Source organism: Dermacentor variabilis, chromosome 8 (genome assembly GCF_050947875.1).
Source record: "Dermacentor variabilis isolate Ectoservices chromosome 8, ASM5094787v1, whole genome shotgun sequence".
Lineage (NCBI taxonomy): Eukaryota > Metazoa > Arthropoda > Arachnida > Ixodida > Ixodidae > Dermacentor > Dermacentor variabilis.
Window position 1 is genome coordinate 20310759 of NC_134575.1, and position 14576 is coordinate 20325334.

The 14576-nt window shown below is 42.8% G+C and overlaps 1 long non-coding RNA gene across 2 annotated transcripts in view; it reads left to right on the top strand.

The window, feature by feature from the left end:
- Nucleotides 1–1770: 1770 nt before the first annotated feature.
- Nucleotides 1771–14576, top strand: part of LOC142589788 (uncharacterized) — a 45726-nt gene continuing 32920 nt past the window's right edge. The window contains exons 1-3 of one of the 2 annotated variants that reach the window (XR_012829936.1): nt 1771–1924; nt 2893–2952; nt 4763–4906. This is a non-coding gene — a long non-coding RNA (uncharacterized LOC142589788). Of the gene's footprint in view, nt 1925–2892; nt 2953–4762; nt 4907–14576 lie in introns of those variants that run through there. The other variant, XR_012829935.1, reaches the window with a different exon arrangement.

The following is a 14576-nucleotide window of genomic DNA, read 5'->3' on the forward strand; positions in this document are numbered from 1 at the left end:
GGATTGTATTGCCTAGGCCGAGGAGCCTTAAGGGTCCTAACACTCAGCCTCGGCTCAATTCCGAGGACTCCCTTTTCCTCAGACACGGCTAAGGCACGGACGGTTAAACGTGGGTGGGTCCGACCCTCATGTGCTGGCGTACGTGGTGTCGCAACGCAACAAACGCCTGCTTTCGCAGACGTTCCTGCGGGGACGTGCACCAAAGAACAAGTAAGAACTCAGTCCTTTGTGCCCCAATGGGACATGCCCACTGCTTTGGATTGGCCATCAGTTGGCACACACGCAGGGAAATCCCCTGTGGATCAAATTCACCGAAAATAAAGTACATCACGGAATTTGTTAGCTAAGAATCACCGCTCTAATAATTGATCGGTTATTAGAGCGGTGGTGAGGCAACAGTATATGCATACGTTCATGTCCTAAGTAGGAAGATATTTTTGTAAGGAAAAGCAATGGTGGACATAATTTGTACCCCTGCAAGAGTTGTGTTAGCCACTTCACGTGTGCTTTTGTGTAATGTTAGAACATATACACAATTATATTCCAGTTTAGATAACGACCAACTCAACAGCAAGGGGGACACGGCATACTCGCGAAAGTAGGCAAAGAAAGATTCGCTTTAAAAGTAGATTGGTGTGTTGTACGGAGTGCACCCAGGGTTTAGAGATGGTAGTGGAGTACCCAAGAAAAGGCAGCTGGGCCCTTGCCCATAGACCAACGTGCTGAAGAGGAGGCGCTGATCCGTGGTCAGCCAGTATTGTTGTATTGCTGCGACTTCAGTGTAGATCGAAGGCGCGGAGTCCGGCAGATGCTGGCGGGGGGGCAGGCAGCTCCTCGGAAGCTTGCTCTCGTGTTATCCTGCGAAGCGATGGGGCAAGCTAATGCGCATGCTCCATCGCTTCCAGCTTTTTAGCAGTGCTGCTGAATAATAAGGGTTAAATATCGAAATAGGTACTGTCCAGTAAAAGGTACTGTTTCAGTGCCTAGTAATGTAACAGTACCTAGTAGGTACTGTTTCATTAAACAGATACACTTTCAGTACTGTCCTTGAAGGACAGTACTGAAAAATGAATTTTTCCTCGCTTGCTTTGCCAGCCCACGTATATTGTATATATTAACTGTAGAACATGTTTAATAAAGCTTAGGACGAAATCACAACATATTCATGATGCATTTCAGTGATTTTGTGTATCCCGATCACAGTCAAATATCTTGGGGTACAAATCAGAATTCTCAACTGCGACATTAGTTGAACGGCTACAAGACAGTGCATTGTAAACGGAACATTGTTTTGTCGAATGCGGTTATCCTGTGGATCCTTTCCATTGCGCTTACTTTTCCCTAACTAGCGATGCTTCTGTAGTACAGACTCAGGTTTCACAAAATAAGGAATAAAAGAGAGATATAACGCTTTGCTCTTTGGCGTGTTTTTTTAGCTCTGTGTGACTGTGCCGCATCTGGAAAAAAATAGTTTCGAAGCAGGGGTCTTCTCAATTTGCAAACAGAGAAAAGATATGCGCGGTAGCGGTGTCACATCGGCAGACAATCGAGAACTACATATATACTAGTATCTGTGGCTGAGATCTTTGTTTCTTCCATCGCCCCAGAGACCGCATTGACACTTGTTTCTCAAGTCTCTGCCGAAGAAATAAAGGTTGAACTCGCCAAAAAAAATACTCCATAAAAAATACTGCAATACAACATAGCCTCCCCAAAGCACGTTGTAACCGAACAACAAAAACGAAGAGTGTGACGTCATGTAAAGAATCGTCAAAATAGTATTTAAGCACTCGCTGCTTGAAGAACTTTCACACTACTAAGCGAGTAACCATGGTGCGCGTTTTGAGCTTCAGCATTTTCGTGGTTTTGACCATATTTGCCTTACTTTTGACCACGATGCCGGGATCGGCCCTTGCAGCAAGGGGTAAGTCAGCATTTCTAAAGTTTTCAAGAACAAATTTCTTTCCAGAAGGATCTTGCGCTAAAGAAGGCATCCTAAGGACACCATTTTAAGATTTATTTTCTTAAGTAAATTCGATGGTCGGGGCTGTAGGCCTGCTGTAAGAGAGGCGCAAGCGATTCGGGAGCTGATTGCTCGTGAAGCGTGATGTCCGCGTTTGTTTGTCGTCACTTTTGGGAGTGCGCCACGTTACATGGCTAGGAAAATATAAAATAACGTGCAATAGCCGCGACCATTGATGAGTTGTTGAGGTTGCCAGCTGCAGAAACGTGTTTCTAATATATGGTACTTTACCGATGACTTCTGACCGAGTGCACATAGTGCTGTTCTCTACGAATGGATAATTAAGCACACAGCTGGCAAGGTTGCCCTGTGCTGCATGTTGGGGAACTTGAAGAGCAGCGCTAGCCATCGGTACCATTTTTACGACTACAGCTATCTTTGAAAAGTATGGTGCTGAACCTTCGTCGGCGGCGCGGTTTTGTTTAAGATGGGCAGGTGAGCGTGGCTTCTTGCTACCCGACATGCCGTTAGATCGGCTTCCTAAAAGAAAATAGCTCGACGGTTCGACTTTGGGCCTATTAGTGCCTATTAGGAAGCAGCGCTCGGAACGCCTAATAAACGGCACAATGCAGCGTGCGTCTTTTTTGGAGAAGTTTTGGTAATGCGTGTTGTGAATGGTTGGCTCTACTGCCGACGCAGGTAGTGTGTCGTTTCCGCACAGCTGTGTAGATCAGTATAGCAATCTCTAGCACTATATCCAACGTCGCGCCTCCTCCTTTAGAATTATTGAAGTAGGTACCCCATATCCTTATCCAACTACAGTGCAGAAATTTTGTGCCTTTGATGAATCGCCTGAAATCAGGTAGAAAATGAATGTTTAGCATCTTTGAATGAGCCCCACGTTACTGTTAATTTATCTCCAACAAAAGGAGCAAGGAGTGGATCCGACAATGGCGGCGGTCCAGCAAGCCTACGACAAATCCCACCTGGTAGGTGAAAGCTTTTTTTATTAGCCTTTTCATCAGAAAATTAGACATATTTTTCTAATGGTACATACCGAATTGGCGTTTTATTTATTAATTCCGTATTGTATTTCTACTGCAGTTAACGAGATGTAACATGATATGTATAAGTCAGTTAACCTTAGTGTATAGGCCGATTCTCGTCTGTATATAGGCTCAAACGTATGGAGAACGGAACAAAAGTATGTCACACTTTTGTATAGCACGAAGAACATGCATGCGCAGACACTTAACGTAGTTAGTTGTCCTTTGAATGCAAATAGATAATTATGAAGCTTTACGTACCAAAACAACGATCGGATTAGTAGGTACGCCGTAGTGCGGAACTCTAGAAATTGAGACCATCTATGGTTCTCTAACATACACTTAAATCTAAGTAAGCGGGTCTGTTCACATTTCACCTCTTTGAGTGATTACAACCTGCTTCAGCAGTTTATTATTGTCACATAAGCAGTCCTTTCCACTTCTACAACAATTATCAAATCATAAGGTTAACCAACTGAAAAATGATTAATATAGCGTTTTTTTCTAAGAAATAATTATAAGTGACGAAGGCGAAGAGCACCCTTTGGGGCTGTCATCTTGTATAGCCAAGTTTTTTTCATCAAGTAGACAACACTTAGAAGCGATGTATACAAACATTACCGAATTAACTTGGCTCATTACACCCGCCGTGGTTGCTCAGTGGCTATGGTGTTGGGCTGCTGAGCACGAGGTCGCGGGATCGAATCCCGGCCACGGCGGCCGCATTTCGATGGGGGCGAAATGCGAAAACACCCGTGTGCTTAGATTTAGGTGCACGTTAAAGAACCCCAGGTGGTCAAAATTTCCGGAGTCCTCCACTACGGCGTACCTCATAATCATAAAGTGGTTTTGGCACGTAAAACCCCAAATATTATTATTATATTATTAACTTGGCTCATTACTCTTTATGAGGACGCTACAATGAGAAGGCAACATTTCTCTGTGCAGCCTACACACCTCAAGACTTTACGTTACCTTCTTAGCTTATCTGAAGAGCTTTAGCTTCATCTTTTGAACTAAAAGCAATGAAACGAGGCATATTTTGCATAAAATTTCAAAACACACTTTAATAAAGTTGGAAATTTCGCACCACGTGTGGAAATCGCCGTAACGGAGGCAGTAAAATAATATATTAGTGAATGGTGTAAATTTGATCATAAATTGAACGTCCCTCACGACGCGCCGGGAAAAAGGCTGTAAACGACGCTTGCCGACTTCTAAGAAAACTCTGGATAGTAAGCCAATCAGTCATTTACATGATTATTTAATAATAATAAAATACCCGAATGGTTTGAACTTCCACTTCATAAGGAAGTTGGTTTAAATTTTCTGACAGCTTATTCACCGCAGTTAAACGAATTTGTGTCCTTGTTAAACAAAGTCGTTTCTAATAAAAGTTATTATGAACGTGGCGCTAATCGTTTCGCATGCAATGTTGATGTCTCTGCATGCGTAGTTTTGACTATGTATTGGCTACGTTTTCAATAACAAAGTCGTAAATATTTAATTTTCTTTTGCGCAAGCATGAACTACTGCAGCGCGGGATCACACTTCGCTAACATGATAGAAAAGATGACCGTACCTGAGATATTCTCGAGGGCCAAGCTAGATTTCCCACAGCATATTATGTCGAACAGTTTTCTATTTTCTAACGCCAAAGTATAAGGCGCAAATTTTAGCAATTGTAGTGCGTTTATAAGAGACGACCGGTCAGGAAATAGTGGCTAACCAGCTGATTATGTTTCTATTACAGGACGTAGGGGCCGCTGACCTGCCTTTAATACCAAAGACAAGAGCGACAATACCAAAGACAATATTTGGGAATATCGCCATGTATACCACTGGATACCACCGACTACATAAATTTTGGTGAAAATAAAGTTTTCTGGAATTGTCATTGTGAACTGTATCTTCTTTGATATTTAGGAAAGTATCCGTTTCGCCCGAAAGCCGAAGCATTGAGTGCGATATCAAATTAGTATACATATATACAACCTATTGATGGGAGTCTTACCAGCCGTATAAACTTGGGAACATTCGCTTGCTAAGTTAATGAACAAGCATGACGTCAGCTGGAATAGGCGAACATGATCAAATAACACTTGATGATCGCCGACACGCTGTCACAACACTAGCGGGAAGAAGCGTGGCTGCAGCAACGAGCAAACTTACCTTCGTGCTGTCTATCGCTTCAACGAAAATTGAGCAGCGAGAACATATTACTTACGCAAGAAGGTATGAGCCACCTGCACATGGCGTTTAAAATACGAGGCGCGCATTTGTGCGGCCGTGCAAAGTACCCATTCGCTGCAGAACAGAAGCCGCCCCTGCCCTCTCCTAAGCAGCCTCGCGGCTTTCTTCCCTCTCGCGCGCGAGATTGACACGCGTTCGTCAGTTGCCCTTGTGCTCCATATGGAAATACGCAGTTGTTTCCAAATCAGAACACCGTCCCCTCCCTCCATCCCTCCCTCCCTCCCTCCCTCCCTCCCTCCCATGCTCCCACGGCCTTTCGAGCGACTGAAGACGGTACGTTTGCTCTTCGCTTACCTCCCTCGCACGCGCCAGGTTGAGCCGCGATCGGCTCCCACTCGAGTGCAGTCACTCGCACATACAGTATACGGCGCGCGTCGACGGTCTTATCACCCATGGACTTTGTACGGAAAATGACGGCGAAGCCGACAAACAAAAATGCCCCTGAAGTGTTCATATAATTGCTATCTCAATAATACAGTGATACTATAGGTGGTTGCATATCCGAAGTTAAGAATATGAAGCGAATACAATATATGAACTATTCGTATTGGTATTCGGAAATGAACTATTCGTTCTTGTCGAATACATAAAACTAACCAAACATGTTAGAGCAAACTAAGGCATGTTCTTCCTACCGATCTGCGGCTGCTCAGCAATGTGTCGCCAATGATGAGAAGCGACACGGCGCCAGGTATGGAAGCTATGGGAAAAGAAACTGGGCAGTATAAGATTTTTTCACCGTTTAGCGGCGGAGGCCTGCATATCTACCTGTATTTTTTGCTAGTAGGCGATTTTGTGTTTTTGGCAGTATATTTGAGTGTCAGTTTTATCCTTAACGCCACAAGCTGTGGTGCATTCCTGGCAACGGGCGATTTGACATGCACCTCCCCCAGAACAGACCTTCAGCAATTTTCTTTTTCTTCCACAACATGTGATCTTACTTTGTAAACCTTTAGTTATCGTGTCTAGAGAGATATTCCTAGAGCAATTAGTACAGCAGCTATTATTTCTTCAAAATTTTGTTTGCAATCAGGCTCTGAACTCGCGTGACTGTTGATGTAGTCGATTTATTCCCAACCACTTAATTGGTCTTTACAATTGTCCCTTTGTTCCTAAGTTTTACCCAATTTTTCACCCCACTCATTCCCGACGTGCAACCTAATTATTCCTAATCAAGTTTTTATGCTTAAGTTTATGCGTCCTTCATTGACTACTAAGAATTCCATTCAATGTCCAATACTAAGAATTCGTATTTGATTCGTATTCGAAAACGCTTTATTCCCCCATCTAATTTTTTTATTCTCTTATCCCAAAATCTTAGTTGGACCTCACATACCTGACAAACGGTAATATAAAGAATGAATGATAAATTGCGGAAAATAATTACTATTGGCAGCACGAAGAGAAAAAAAATTCGACCAACGAAATAAAGGTAGCAAGCACTGTGGTTCAAAATATAAGAGACAATGGATACACCAAAGGTGAGACATAGCAATATATACTGCCATACAAGGAACATATAGCGTGAAGCAGGCGAGCGAAAGCTACAATAACCAAAGAAAGCGTTAAAAGCGTCTGTGTTTCAAGTAACGTGCTAGAGCATAAGCAAGCGCGACAAGTTTTGAAGAGGAATATAGTTCACAGGCACTGATGTAGTGAATTCGCTTCCATTTTCCCTACAAGTTATCATTATTTATATCGTGTACACATGTGGCTCATTGCCACTGTAGGAGGTTAGCCAAGAATAAGACGAAATTTTCCAAAACAATAACGAGAATTAAAACGCCAGGTTTGATCAACACCAGTTGATGTAGAAAGGTGAAATAAATATTTTAATGTTAAAAGAAGCGCAATGTTAAGAAACATGAAGCAACCATCAGTAAATTAAAAAATGCAGTGAGACAGAGATAAAAATTTAAGCGCAGAAATAGGTTAGACTTATGAACCATCCCTAGAGCGGGAAGCAGAGATGTCAGGAACTAAATCCTAGACATGAGGATCGTATAAAAAAAAATGAAGCATTTGCTTTATGTCCTGGTCGCATATTCGAAGGCGAACATGAAAGTCATTGATTGTACGAAAACTGAAGTGAAGACAAACTAGAAAGAAAGCTAGGGATTGTATTGCACTTCGAATAAGTCTCGCTGAAAAATGACTCTATGCTCTATTTTCGTGAAGGGAACAGAGTGTGTTTTTAAGAATGTTGCCTTTGCTTCGAGTTTATAATTGTTATGTTAACCTTAGGGTGTGAACGAGGAAAGAGCTTTTCACGTCGTAGGTTGGGGCGACATATTTACTATAAAAGCTGAACTCATGCATAGTCGTTTCGCGCGCGCAGAATTTGACCATATGATGCCCACTGGACAGGATAATGTACTGGCAGCAGTGCATGCAAAGAGACATTCAGAGCATTGCCACACGGTATGAATTAATAGAAAATGGAAGGAAACGATCCTAAAACAAAAATTTTACGTTGTTACCGATTCGCAATATATTTGTGATTATTACGATGCTGATTACCTGCTATTCATCAATAAAATACTTATTTATGAACGTTCCTGCAGACCTGCCATGGAACACTCCTATTGACGACATAATTTCTAAAGCATCCAAAGCACTCGGATTCACTAGAGGCGTACTATGCAACTCACCGGCAGACTAAAATTCGGCAAACACGTTTCTAGTTCCCCCCAAAATAGAATGCGCCTTATTCATTTGGAACCTGCATCAACTATACCTAAATATTGCTAGCTTCACTTCAGTATAAAGCCACCAGATATATGCAAAAAAGTCACTCACACCATTCGAGCTTCAGAATAATAAAACGAAAATAACGACAACGAAAATAAACGAAAATTGTTGGTGCTGTTACATCACTTCGACAAGCTACAGTACGATTACTCTTAATTAGATAGGCTTTACGTATGGCCCAACAGCTTAAATTATCGAGCTCAGATCACTATGTTCAAGCTGAAGCTCAGCTTGCGCGTATTAGACTTTTGAACCACTCAACACTATTTATTCTCGTACGTCACCTGAATAGTTAAGTCTGAGGCAACGATGAAGTTTTGTGCTTTTCGTTGTGCTTTCGTTTGGTGCTGTTTTTTTTTTGTTTTTGTGCTTAATCGCCCATTCAACACTCAGCGTTCACTCAACACAAAGCACAACACAACAACAACAACGCAACGCAACACTCAACACTCAGCATTTACCATTCAGCGCTGGCTTTACTGGTCCCTGAAGACTTCTGCTTTGTAGGCAGACCCTCCCTGCAAAGGTTGTTATGGAAGAGAGGGTGGTGAACCCATCCCGTGGCAGGGACGCACCGCCCGCTCCTCTAAAGCGTCTCAATTGTTCACTACCTTGCTACAATGCCGGTTCCGAGCTTCCTGATATCCGGTCAGAGGATTCGGATAGCTTCATACCTGACAAGCAGCGCCCTTCGGGATGGAATCTCCTACATCGTCCTCAAATGAAGGGAAACCATCTACAGTGACATCGTTGACTATCACAGTAGCCTCCGTGCCCGTCGAAACGATGGTAGGCATGAATCACATGTCCAAACACTAACTTAATAATGGTCCCTGAGGTTCACGTGGATTCAAGACTTTCGCCTCAATCAAAGAGTAAATCTGACTGCTGTTAATACAACAGGTGCCAATCATCGCTAACAAAACTCTGCTTCGTTGATCTAAAGTTTGTGCTGTCTAGACGCTTGTATGCATCGTAACAACTGTCATATGTGGCGTCGACATCAGACTCAAAGATGACTTGCTGAAAAGCATGATCATTTGCACACCTCCATGAAAATTATAAGCATTGGTAGGCTGAGCTAGTTAAATTGTGCGAAGATAACAATTACGTCTCAGAAGCTGGCCTGTCATTAAAAACCTAACTAGTGCGAAAACCTTTCGACCTTTTGTACCAAGGCGACTACAATACCATGAATACATAAAAGTTTATCATGCACAAGGTTCCTGCACATGCGTTGTGGTGTGTCTCAAATCTGGCAGGAATCACACTGTGCATTCCTGTGAAAATCAGAAGACTCGGTGCCCTAACCGTAACGGTGAACATTTGGCGACAAGGACTTCGTCGTTAAAGGTTGCAGTCGTAGCGGCAAGATAAAGGCAGAAAGAAGGCAGCAGGAGAGAAGAAAACGGGTAATCGCACTTCTCGTCTACCAGTTTCAAATGCGTCAACTAAGGATGCAGCCACGCGTTCAAGGAATGGCACAGATACCGTGCGTTCGAAGAGGGGCGTGCCTTCTGTCTCTGTGATACATCCTTGCCAGCGTTGTCATCGAGATCGACGGAACCAGTGTCTACTGAGACTTCAGACTCGGTGGAGAAGATTGTAAAATGACAAACAACCTATTTTCATGGTACCCACCTTTTTCGCGAAATGGAAAGCTTACCGGCCAGAACGTCTAATCATGAAGTAGTAACTCCGAAAGCGGGGTGAAAATTTTTTCATCAGAATTTTTCCATCTGCAGTAAGGATGAAGTCGTTCCCTGGAAGCGGTAGGTAGACGACAAGTGCGGCCGTAGGTGTGAGAAAATATTATTTCGTTGATCGAATTGATGCCCCTACGATTGCCTGTTTCCTTTCTCGAACTACGACTTTATCGGTTTCCCTTTTTCGCCGCATTCTATTGTCATAAAAAAATGATGTAACATAGTATAACATAAACATAGTATAACTGCTTATACTATGAAGCAGTGAATTGTATTTGTTTGTAAAATATATTGACCCACTCTTTATGTAATACGCCCCAGGGGTCATTAGGGTGAATGAAGTAAAAACGTGCACTTCCGAAAGGAATACAAGATCACTGAGAAATCCTAGATTTCCCACGAGTAAGTAGGCGAACCAATGCCCCTCCTCAACCACACCCAAACAGGAGGCCAGCACGGGGCTGGCGCCGCCTCCAAACAAACACCTTCCCACATTTACAGAGGCTACACAAAATGTACCGAGGCCAATACATCAACAAATGCCTGTGGTGAGCACGGTCACTGGCATTGCAACACGTAGCATTCCAGTGCACGTTACGCCTGGCGGCTGCCATCTCGCCGCTGCTAGACAAGACTCACCATAATTGGTCGTGGGAGGTGCGACTCGCGAAAGTGTAATTGGGAAGCCAGCGGGCGACCCTAGACCAGGCCCGGCGACCCACTGCAAACAGTGGGGTCCTGGAAGATGGGCTCCACACACCATAAAGAAACTAGCCTCTGCTATAAAAACATCTCTCTCTCTCTCTCTCTCTCTCTCTCAGAACTCTCATAGAGAATAGATTTACTAGAGTATGAGAAATACCTGTGTGTGGCAGTGTAACGTTCACACTCCCCGCCGACACGTGCACGACGCCGCTCTGCCAACTCTTCTTCACTTGGGCGGCATTTTAACTTCTCTGTTGCCATCCGCCACGTTTTTCGACTAGTCTACGCAAGATAAGCAAAGTGAAGCGATTCAGTCGCAGACGCCGTTACCACCCACGTCGCCGCCTTATTTACTTTCACTGCACTAGCTCGGCCCCAGCAAAACCCTCTTCCCTTCAGCGTGCTTGTCGTCTCTTTGCAGCCAATTTGATTGGAAGTATCTGTAAAAGCCGGTAACGCTATTCGCTTTTAAAGTAAACAAATGTAAGCTCCCTTAAGCGGGAAAAACATTTGATTTTGTTGTTGAAACAACGCTGTCGGTAACCGCCCGATGTCTGCGTCGGTGACAATGTAAATTTGATGTAAGTAGATCGCAATAAACACAGATTAGAATAATTTTAAACTGTCCGAACCGAACCCTGGGGAGTACCCCTACTGCCGAGCTTGTGTTCGGGGAGCTTGAGGTCTCCCGCGTGCAGTTCCACCGTGCGGTTGGTCAAGAAGTCTTGAATGTAATATCAGCTCGTTACCCCGATGTTGAGTCTTGATACTTGTGCTAATATGGCTGAGTGTTTGACTTTGTCGAACGCACTTTGTAAATCGAGCCCCAGAATTACTTTGCTGCCTTGTGTTAACATGCGTTATGCTGTCCTTGAGCTCTTGCCATCTATGTTTTTCTTTGCATTTTATCATGCCAAGCTGCTGCCTATAGCTACTAAAAACATATATAAGTGCCCTATTCTCGACTTTTCAAGTTTAATTAGAAGCTCAGATGTATGCCGTAGTATGTCGATGTATGTCGTGGCATTGGCCATACATGACTGAAGTAGAGCAGGGTATTTGGAATGACTCTGTAGCAAAAATTTCGCCGCAAGAAAAAACTGATTTTGCTTTATTTACAATAAAGTTAACACGCTTGTTCTATCGTAAGTTGAAAGTAAAACAAAAGGCCTAGATATATACATTTATTGCTTATATTTGCACCTCAACTAATAATCGTATAAATATATCGATGATTTGCACGTTTTGTCGTGAAGGCAACGTGAACAGTTTTTTCTATATTTAATGATATGAACCAATTCACACAACCGTCTGCTATGCTATACAAATCAGCTTGCCGGATATGCGTATCATAAGTGGCATCTACCACTCTATAAACAACACAATCGCCGGCAAACGTTCTGGGTGAAGACTGTATACCAACTGAAATATCAATAATATACAACAAAAACAATAGAGGCCCCCGCACTCAGTGTTCGGGAACACCCAACGTAACTAATGCATGTTGTGGAGATATACCGTTAGGAACAAGAGTCTGTTTCCACAATGACAAATATTCGGCAATCGACTCTATTATTTACCATCTCCAAATAAAAAGCTTTTAATTTGGAGAGTAGGAGACTGTGTTATTCCCTATATTATAGAGTTATTCCGTATAACCACTTCGTAAATTTGCTTGACTAATGGGATACTGTCAAATTTAAAGAAAAGTTTCTCCGAGCTGTTCACTCCTGATGTCCTCAACCGCTTCAAGTCCAACTTACCAATTTGGAGTGAATAGAGAAAGGCGAATTTATGTACGCTACGCCAACAGGCCAAAGAACGCGTGCATGGATGCCACTCAGCTTACGAGATAACAGCGCTCGATCAAGAATTATTTGTGTTATATTTGCAAATTGAGGCACACTGATGGCGGCACTTCCCTCAAGCATCAGTTACCGCCCATTTCACGGTTTCCCATTCTTTTAGTGCTTTTCTTGGCACCAGCGGCACTATTTGCGCATCGTGGTTTGATCAACATTTCTCTAGGGGAAAGCGATGCTGCAGGCAACGCCAACATAAGCAAAGCAATGTTTAGCAGCTTGTTTTATTCATTCGTTTTTATGTGCACGTGCAGCCATCCCGCCTGCAGCCATAACTATGACTACACGACTGTTGCAGAGCATTTTACCACAGATATTAATTTTCATTTCTGCTCGGTTGTAGTGCTCATCAATAATGAGTCGTGCAAAATCTATGCATGTCGAAAGGACTTGCTCCACGAACGCTTCCTTTTGCATAAATCGTCTGCATTTGAGGCACTTCAGCGATAACAAGCACTACATTGACACAGTTACTAAATATATACCCTAAATAGGGAATACGCTAAAGAAAAGTCAGGAATAGCGCGTATTCCAGATGGACTACAACAAGAAGAGGAACCGCAATTGTACTTTTTATTTTTAACGTACAGGTCAAACGTTTTTAAACAGGTATAAGGTGCTTCAATAAGGCTGGACAATGTTTTGATTGGAGAACCATAGTCAAAGGCGGCCTTGTCATTCTCACCAGAGTAGTTATAACAGATTGGTATAACGACGTTACCCGCAGTCCTGGTCAGTGGCGTCTGGCTGTACAAAGAGCGAGAGACTGAAGAGGATATAAGCGCTGTCGGTTGGCATCATTAGGCGTGTTGCCATGACAGACATGACACGACCTCGAGTGGAGGAACACGGTAAAAAAGACAAGGGAGTTAAGACGCCCTCAGAGTTCTCTGTTTGTAGAATTGCCATAAATTTGTTGATGACATGGAATTCTTCCTATTTATTTCTCAGGGCGAACGAAAGTTAAACTTTAGTATACGAAGACCTAACTTACCAAAATTGTGACTTCGCATCATCAACGATTTACAACAGCATTGAAAATATTTTGAGCGTGTTCGTATAGTGTATGTTTAGGCTCGCATTCGTTCGCGGTTCAACTTCGCTAATGCGCTATTTCCGCAAGAACAGACGGTACAAAACAAAAACGTTTTGCTGCTAAGCTATTATAAGAAATACGTGGTGGATGTTATAACAATCTGCTTGACTAAGGAACCTTTACAGTTATCCACTTTAATGCTTTCGGTTGCAGAAAAATCGTAAAATCGGAAATTAAATTTTTAATATGTTCTTTAAAACCAAATATCTACACACTGAATGCCGCTGCCATATTCAGGCACTGTTGAAAAAGACGAAGATGCGCCTTGTAGCTTTACCAGAAGATCAGCGTGGTTTCTGCACTGCTTCGAAAGACAGTGCAAGTCGATCGATTCCTTCTTCGTGCACTTTAGCGTAGGTGAAAAGAAGTTGTGCGCATAACTGTTGCTTGAGCGCAAAAATGCCAAATTTGGCATTATAAATTACTTTTATTCCATGGGTGTGGGAAAAAAAAACAGATATGATGTATAACGATCGCATTCTATTTTGAACCCTTGAGTCATCGTTTGTTGTGGTAAAAAAACATTCAGCTTTCCGCTAAAGGTGTCCTTTGCGCTCCGTTCTGTTGTAAGTTGAGCTATTGTGATGTCTCTCGCAGAAAAGTTTATCATTGCTGAAGTCAGCTACGACACACTCGAAGGACTATTTGTGTATCAGGGGCCCATCGATGACCTTGAAAGCCAAACAACAGTACCTACTCCTGAGAATATTCATAACAGACTTCTACTATCGGTGAACTCACTGTCAAATTTCCTGAGACAGCGTTTCTTTGGAAGAATTGTAATATATGGCAGTAATGGCACTAGCTTCATTACCACTAGCTAATATGGCACTAGCTTCAGCTTTGCCTCCAAAGGGCAATATATCATGTTCTGCACTACCTCCCAAACGTGGTGTGGTACTTTAATTTCCCAAAACACTTCAATACATACCTATGTAGTGCTTTTATAACTATTTTCAGTAGTAGCGAAATTGGTAATTAACTGTGGAGTTCATAATGCACCAACACATGATATACTGTTCTTGCGTGTCTGCCACAAACTTTCTTCTAGGACAACTAAATATAAACTCGGCCCAACTTTTTGTGTCAGACGCACCCCAGAATGATGCCGCTGCCATGTTCAGGCACTGTTGAAAATGACGAGGAAGCACCTTGTAGCTTTAACAGATCAGTGTGGCTTCTACACGAAACATA